Source organism: Aedes albopictus, chromosome 3, assembly GCF_035046485.1.
Source record: "Aedes albopictus strain Foshan chromosome 3, AalbF5, whole genome shotgun sequence".
NCBI classification, from domain to species: domain Eukaryota; kingdom Metazoa; phylum Arthropoda; class Insecta; order Diptera; family Culicidae; genus Aedes; species Aedes albopictus.
In genome coordinates this window covers 377,355,144-377,362,774 of record NC_085138.1, presented here as the reverse complement: position 1 = coordinate 377,362,774, position 7,631 = coordinate 377,355,144, and the positions used below count along the sequence as shown (strand labels likewise).

Below are 7,631 nucleotides of genomic sequence, written 5' to 3'. Positions count from 1 at the left end.
CTAAATGGAGATCCAATATATTGGTTTAGGTTTACACAATCATATTTCAAAAATTATTGCATCATATTCATCTAATTCCGTTTGTCTCGGATTCGTCGAAAATCGATGGTGCTATAGAGCAACCATGGGAAAGAGGGTTAATTTTTCAAGGGCAAGCAATTCAGAAATACTTACAACTTGGTGAATTTTGAAGTAATGTATTGTCCCGAATTTAGCACTCCCTCAATGAAGTTTGGGGTGATAACACTGTCCCTATTTTAATATAATGGGGAAATATTTTCATTTTCCATATTTGAATTTTTTCATTGCTATAAAACTGCTTTTCTCTCAATAAACAATTTCTAATGTATTCATATTTTTTTCGTAACTTATCTCCAGACTCCCGCGAGATTTTTCTTTGAGGATTCATCATGTTTTATTTTTTAAAATCGTTTCATATCGAGAATAACATCAAGTTTTCTCCTAGATTTTTTCGCCAGAATTTATCTCTGAATTCTTTCCGGCAGTCACCATGGGATTTTGCCAGGGAAGTTTGGTAGATGAATATCATGATTTGTTCTACATTCCTTCCGAAATTTCTATAAGTATTCCAGGGGCTCACCTTGTATTTTTTTTTAATATTATTTATTTATGTTCAATATTAATCAAGGATACCTGCAATGTTCCCGCTGAAATTCCCCCACGAGTTCCTTTTAAATTTTCCCATGAATACCCTCTACGAAGCCCCCCTTCCAGGGATTCAGCAGGGTGTCTATTACCTGGAAAAACTTGGAAAACGGGAACCCTTAGGGGTTTTTTGACTGGGTAAAACCTGAAATACTCAGGAAATATGTTGAGCACTCAGGAAAATTTTACTCAGATAACAAATAAAACGTTAGATCGTATGAATAAAAAGTAGTGAGCTTTATAACCTGTAGGTCTACTTAAAAGAAGCGTCCATAGAGATTACTGAATTGTTTTTCTGTAGTGTTTTCTTTTCTTGAGCATGCTTGTAGTAAGAACGAACCGACAAAACAAATATTTTTCCCGTAAGCTACCGTAGTTGTGGTTCCATAAAGACGTTAAAAATTCCGCTGAAAAATATTCGCAAATCAACTTGAATCAAATTTTAAGTGGACGTGGATGACCCTAGAAGTTCAAATCCATCTAAAAAATCCACTACAAGGATTTTTCCTGAAATTCCGTCAGAGTTCCTTTCTGGATCTTTCGGAATTCCAGTATTTTTCACGCCATTCTTTTTTTGGTATTCCTTCCCGGTATTGCTCCCAGAGCCCCTCGTGGGATTTTTTCCTGGAGTTCCTCCTGCGTTTTGCTCAAAGAAATTTTCGTAGAATTTCTACCACAATTTATTCCGAATTCTGTATAAGCATTTCTATCGGGATAAATCGTAGAAGTTGTTGCAGAAGTTGACGCAGAATTTCTCCTCTTTGAAGATTTTACGCGATTCCTTCCATTGTTCCTCTTGGGACTTCTCCAGGAGATCTTTCCAGAATTTGTCGCTGAGTTGCTACAGGAGTTATACATGGAAATCCTCCAACGATTGTACAGGAGTTCCTGCCAAGATTTCTTTCAAAGTAGGATATTGGTTCCCTTTTTAAGCATGTGGCTCTTATTTTCATCCTCCGAAAAACAAAGGGTTGATGCGCTGTTTGTTTTGTTTCATATTTTTATATTTTTTGTTAGAAGTCAGCACACATAAAAACAAAAGCAACGGATTCAATCAATGCCGTAATCGCTTGTATTCGAATAGGATGAAAATGAGAGCGTGAGATTACTGATGGAACACATACCCTATTTCTTGTAATATCTTCAAGAAATTTCTGTGAGCTTTCTTCTAGAGTTCCTTCCTGGCTTTCTACAGGAGTTATAGCTGGGATACTTCTTCTGGAACTTCTCTCAGAAGATTTCTTGCGATGTTTCTTCAGGAAACACCTGAGAAAAATGAGGCATCTGGAGAAAAAAGTTCTAAGATTTATCCAGAGAGGAAATATTAAGGACATCCAAGGGGGAATTCTGTAAACCTCATGGAATCCTGGGAGCAGCTAAGGGCGAAATTCCGTGCGGAAATCCAAGAGAAATATCGGAAACTTTCGGTAAAAATCCCCAGAAAAACTGTTGGAAAGCTATCCCGGAAAACCACTAAGTGACATTTGGGGAAGAACTTTAAATAATTTTGGATGGATCTTCATTAGGAATCCAGCGAGAAACTCTGGAAGCCCAACAAACATTTTAGCTGTGTAAGAGTTGAACAAACAACTCTTAAGCAAACTTCAGCTTAAGAAACTGTTTCAGCTATCTCTGTTTCTTGGGAGCATATCGGAAAACCTCTGGAAGAAATATCTGGAGGTACTGTAACAGATGTCTTGTGAAACACTTCTGCGGAAATCCAAGAAGGAACTCTGATAGACATCCTAGGATTTCGCCTGAAAAACTCAGGGAATTTTATTTTGAGTTATGAGTAGACACTCTGATTAGGAATCCTTGGTTGGATTCTTGATCAGGATTCCTCCTAATGATTTTCTGCGGATTCTCCCAGGATTGTTCTAGATATTCGTTCAGGAGCTCCTCCACATATTCTTGCCAGGATTTCTCCCGAGATTCTGTTCAGGATTTAACTTGAGTTTTTTTAGCATTCCTAACGGGAATCCTCCTGGGATTCTTTTCAAAATTCTTCCATTCATTCCCCTGAGATTCCCAGAAGTTCTTCCAAGGTATTCTGTAGAGTTCTCGCAGCATTGGTACATGCATTCCTCCATGGATACTCAAATATGTTTAAGGGTTCCTCTATAGATCACTTTTGACCTCCTGAATATCTCGAGGTTTCCTGAACGATTTCCTCGAGAATCCCACATGAATATTTTCCCTGGATTTATTCAAGGATCATTGAGGGATTTCCTGTTATTCACCGAGAGATCTCCCTGAGATATTTCTTCAGATTTTTTCTTCGAAAATTATTTCCGAAATTTCTTCAAAAGTTTATTATTTGAAATTCTGCTCAGGATTCCTGCTGCTTACTTCTGTGATTCCTTCAGGGATTTCGCCTGATCTTTATCATTTTTTTACAAAATTCCTCCGGTATACTTCAAGGTATTCTTTCTTTCTTTTTATCTGGGAATATTTTCGTTGGAACTCCTGAGGAAATTTCTCAAACGATTGAAGAAATTTCTGGGAAATTTGCGACAGAATTCCTGAGGAAACTCTTGGAGGTAAAATAAAATAATTACACCCAATACTCTTAGGATTCTGTGGAGCATTTCCAGCTCAACGCACGAATCGCTTAGACGAGACCTTTGAGGAACTGCTGAATAAATTTCCGTAAGAATTACTGGGAAAGTCCTTGGATAGCTCTTGCAGAAATTTCTGAAAAAAATACGATGAAATTTCTAAAACAATTCCTGGGGACAATTATTGATCAAAATCCTGAGAAAACTCCTGAAGGAATTTATGGGGAATTCTTGGTGGAATGTCTGGGGAAATTTTTGTTAGAACTCTTGAGGATATTCTCTGAACGGTTCGTGGAGAAATGTCTGGGAAATTTCCGGCAGAATTCCTGAGGAAAATGTTGGAGTTTGGCGCCTGGGTTAATTTCTTAAAAACCCCAGTTGACCTACACGATAACTGATGCAATTTTAGTTAGTCGGGTCAAAAACGTAATAAAATCGAAAGAATATAAAATCGGAGGCAGACAAGTTAAGGGCGTGATCAAATCAAGTCCAGCCTGCAATTGAAAAAAAAATAATAATTGCACCTCTGTTGACATTCCTGGGGAAATCTCTGGAGAATTCTTGAAGGAATTTGTAGGAAAATTCCGAGAGAAATTCCAACGAAATTGCTGAGGGACCTTCCTTAAAATACCTGGAGACTTTCAGAAAGATTTTTTTTGAAATCATGGAGAAATTCCTGGAAGAAATTCTGGGGAAATGCTTGAAAGAGTCTACGGGGAATACTTGAAGGCATTTTTGGAGTGAATCCTGAGGAAATTTCCGAAAGAATTCCTGTGGAAATTATTCGAGTAGTACCAGAGTAAATTTCTAAAAAAATCAGTGAAATTCGTAGAGGAACTTATGGGTGAATATCTAGGAAAATTTCTAATGAAAATCCTTGGGGCATTCTTGAAGAAATTTCTCGGGAAGGAATTTCAAGGAGGAGCTTCTGAGTATATTTCGGAAAAAAAAATTCTGGGGTAATTCCTAATGATAATTCGTGAGAAATTCATAAATGTAGTCCAGAAAAATCTCTAATTATTTTCTGAGAAAATTTTTAATAGAATTCCAATGATCGGGACAGGCAAAATTTTCACTTGTCAAAAAATGTTCAACTGGCTTCGATAGCCAACTTTGAGCTGTTATATCTCCGGAATCAATGAACGAAATGCAATGAAATTTTGAGGATTTATGACTTGTATAATGAGCTATGAAAAACCGTTGACGCAACTTAAAATTCATAACACGTAAGAAAATTATTACGATTAGATTATTTTTTTAATAAAACACCAAATTATCCAAAACTTCAACGTCGTTTCAAAATTTAAGATGCAAATTATAGTTCATTTAATTTCCCTCTAATTGACTCATATATAAATGTGTTTTGAAGGAAAGAAACAACATAACCGCCAATAAATTTAAAAAGTAATAGACCAATTTGCTAAAAAATCGTGAAAAAAATAAAATCGCTATAACTTTTTCTCTTGTTAAACATTTTAAGTCAAATTTCAAGGTCAAATGTTTTCCAGAGTTCATTATATAAGTCATAAATGGTCAAAATTTCATTGCAATCGGTTCATTAAATCCGGAGATATAGCAGCTCAAAATTAGCTATAGGATAATTTTACTTTTTTCAAGAATCTTTATAACTTCGTGGAAAATAGCCCGATCTTTCCCAAATTTGAACCATTTGATGAACTTACAGTAAAAATTTGATAATATTCGATACACTTTTCGAAAAGTTACAGCTAGTTGAACATTTTTTGAAAAGTGAAAATTTTGCCTGTCCCGATCATTTTGTCTATCCCCTGTATATGAGACGTACATATATGTGAAGAAGAGAGAGAAAGTAGATAGAATGATACACAAATCATTCTTAAGTTTCTTCTGGAAGCTCTCCTAGAGTTCATCATCAAATTCTTACCGAAAATTCTCCAGGGGTTCATAGTGCGAAACCTTCAGAAAAACCTTTTGGAAATCTTCCACATTTTTTTTCAGGGAATCAATAATGAATTTCTACACGAAAAATAATTTAATTATTTTATTTATGAGTATTGGTTAATAATTTTCATTAGGAATGCCCTAATTGCTTCTATAATTTCAACTAATTTTGTTCATACCAGAACTTAATAATAGCTATAACATTTCCTTATGCACTGTATAAGTTTTATGTTATGGCTAGAAAAGTATAAGTTTCAACTAATAAATTTTCCACGGCTTTGTTTTGGAAACTTTCACCATGGTGAAGATTCGGCTTGAGGAACGGCGCCATTGCTCTTTAAACAAAAACCGTCGAAAAATGTTGTATTTCGGCGAAATAAAATACATAAAAGTGCTTGTAGAACACGGTAAGTGATAATTACATCATTTTAATGTATAGCTTAATCATCGTTTGTTTCAATCTCCATTTCGACAGAGTGAATTATATATTGGCCACAACGTCGACATATTACCTCGCTGCTTCTCGATACTGCAGCTAACGGTGTCAATGACTAATCACTGTTTGAACGGAGATTCCGGTTGGCACCATCGCTCCTTCTCATCGTGGCTACCTGAAGATGCTGTCTCCCACGAGGTTTCCCACTTGCTCGCAACCTGAACGAAGGTTCCGGTTGGCACCATCACTCCTCGACATTCCGGCTACTTGAAGGTGCTGTCTCCCGCTTGCTCGGTATCGGAACGGAAACTCCGGCTGGCAGCGTCACTCTTCGACATCCGGCTACCTGGTGGTGCTGTGTCCCACTTGCTGCCTAGTACCGGAACGGAGATTCTGGCTCCGCTGCTTCTCGACGCTCCAGCTGGAAAGGGCGGTGCCACCTGCTGCCGAAGTTAAGATCCCGGCTGGAATTATTGAGCGTTCATGATTTCGTTTATATAACATACTGTAGTGATGTTTAATAAACAAATAAATAAAGTTTATCGTTATCAACAATTTCATATTTTTCCAAAAAAGTATAGAAAAAGTAAAACATTTGGAATCCGCAATCAAAATATGCAGTAATACATTTTATTAGATCTAATGCATACATAGTACTAGGCAATTCTAATTCAAAATATTAAGAATATCAAATGACATTCATAAGTTAAACTTATACATTATATTTATCGTATGTTATGCTTCATATTACACGCTCAGATAAGCTTCATGAGGAAAACGAAATGGCAAAAATGTATAACATTTTCTTATACATTCAATAATGATTTTTCTTTTCGTGTACAAGAAAACATCTTTATTTTGGAAGTCTCTCAAGTGTTTCTTCTAGGAACGATCCATTATTCGAGGAATTATCCAGTAGTTCCGTTTGAACATCTTCTAGTTTTCTTTTAGGAATCCTCCAGTAGTTCCAGTAGGAGATATTCCTGAAGTCGGGGTCTTCAGCGCACTTATTCTTCAAAAGGTGCTGAATAAGTGCACAGAGCACTTCGAAACGATTCGATTCGAAACGGTATTTTTATCCAAGATTCCGCACTTATACTAATACTAACAGCGCGGATATCTCAAGTAACAATATTAACAATATAATGGTCTTGAAGATATTTCGAAGATTAATCCATAAAACCAAGCGTTAAAACTTTTTATTCCAGTTCGTCAGAAGTGAATTTTATGAATAAAGAAGTTCAACATTGGGAAAGTCAGAATGATGACAAGTCTTCCCAACTGGCCACCCCGAACTTGCACGCAATACGGTGCAAAGTTGTTTGCCTACCGTCCAGGCGTATTGCAGTCAACTCACATTTTCCTGAAAATGATGTCAAGTTCACAACCTTGCTAATTGATCTGACCAAGCGAGCGAGTCATGATTATCAGCGATCGTTGCTTGCTGGACAACGATCCTCCTTTTGTTTGACCAGGCCACCGACGTTGTTTGACGTCCTTTTATTTTTAGTGTCCATAACGGCGATAGACACAGTAGAGTAGGTAGAGAGAGGTATCAACAAAAGAAATCCGGTTATTTAATGTGCGAGGCGAGAAGTTCGCCGGCAACCACACCACCCGGTGATGACCGATTCGAAGGACCGCACCGATATGTATGTAGGTAATGTGGTGTGGTCGTCGTCGTTCGGTAAATAGCTACACTCAGGCAAATAAACCTAAGATTATCATAAGGTCTAACTTATGGAATGGCCTTTAAAAAATTCATAACGGCTAGAACGATTTTCATAAGATCGGTCTATGACGCAGAATCTACTCACAGTTTGAATTTTATACACATTTAGCAACACGATATTCTCTAGCGTCGATAGCCGCGTGGGTTGGGCACGAGCTCAGTGATCTCGACGTTCATGGATCGATTCCAGTCTGCATCATTTTGTGATTTTTCAGCTCTTTTCATAAGTTTATCTTATGTAATTAGGTCATAATAAGCATGTTCAATTTTTATAAGGAATTCTTATGGCATCCATACTTTACAGTTATGGCTAAATTTC

At 36.9% G+C, this 7,631-nt stretch overlaps 1 protein-coding gene across 2 annotated transcripts in view; it reads right to left on the bottom strand.

The window, feature by feature from the left end:
• The window catches only part of LOC109409885 (serine/threonine-protein kinase ULK2), a 140,673-nt gene that overhangs the window by 100,909 nt on the left and 32,133 nt on the right, over positions 1-7,631 (bottom strand). The window lies entirely within an intron of this gene.